The sequence below is a fragment of the Panthera uncia genome, chromosome X, assembly GCF_023721935.1.
Source record: "Panthera uncia isolate 11264 chromosome X, Puncia_PCG_1.0, whole genome shotgun sequence".
Taxonomy (NCBI): domain Eukaryota; kingdom Metazoa; phylum Chordata; class Mammalia; order Carnivora; family Felidae; genus Panthera; species Panthera uncia.
Genome location: NC_064817.1, coordinates 86,395,527 through 86,396,447, shown reverse-complemented (window position 1 = coordinate 86,396,447; position 921 = coordinate 86,395,527). Strand labels below are relative to the sequence as shown.

General features: G+C 44.7%; 1 non-coding gene across 1 annotated transcript; it reads right to left on the bottom strand.

The window, feature by feature from the left end:
• Positions 1-261: 261 nt before the first annotated feature.
• Positions 262-368, bottom strand: LOC125932430 (U6 spliceosomal RNA). Its single transcript, XR_007460601.1, has one exon. It is a non-coding gene; the product is annotated as a U6 spliceosomal RNA (small nuclear RNA).
• Positions 369-921: the final 553 nt, after the last annotated feature.

Genomic DNA, 921 nt, shown 5'->3' with positions numbered 1-921 from the left:
AAGGGTACCAGGAAAAAATGTCCAATGCCCCCTAGAAAGCTCCTAGAATACCACTATTAAAGATCTATGCCTCTGGTCTTCAGTGTCTTCTAAACCAGCGTTTCTCCAGCTGTAATATGCTGATGAATCACCCGTGGATGTCCTTAAGGTACAGACTGTGATGCTGTAGGTCAGTAGTGGGGCCGGAGATCCTGTATTTTTAACATGCTCCCAGGGGATGCTGGTGTTGTTGCTCTACGGACCACACTTCGCTTTTCCTTTTTAAATATGGAACACTCCGCAAATTTCTGTGTCATCCTTGTGCAGGGGTCATGCTAATCTTCTCTGTATCAAGTTTAGTACATGTGCCGCCAGAGCGAGCAGGGGACCACACTTTGAGTAGCAAGGCTCTAGCTAATGATAGCTAACATTTATCCTGTCCTTTTTGCATGACAGGCATCGTACAAAGCCCTTCGTGTACTATCACTGCGTCTAATCCTCATGGCAACCTTATGAGGGAATTGAGAGTTTCCTGTAGGTTGAAAGTTACTGAAGTCTCGAATTCAGAGAATTCTCACTCATTGGCCCAAGGCCACTGCTGTGATGAAACTGGAAATTGTATGCAGGCTGCCTCATCCTAGACCCAAGCTTGTGAGTCTGTTCGACTCTATTCTCTCCCGGAAGGAGTTACACCTTAAGGTGACAGTTTTAGTTCTGTTTTTTGTATTTTTTTAAGAAACGGGACCTTTTCATAGCAGGCAGTATGTATAACAGATACAAATGTAATTTATCTGTTTAGCAAAACTGGGGACCCCAAAGCCCACTTGCCCACTCATGTTCCACAGCAGCCCCCAGAGCATCACCTCAGAACCCTCAAATTTTGGTAAACTCAGTGTGCAACCCAGTGCTTACAGATGTTATAAGTTACTCTTTCTGGTGAGA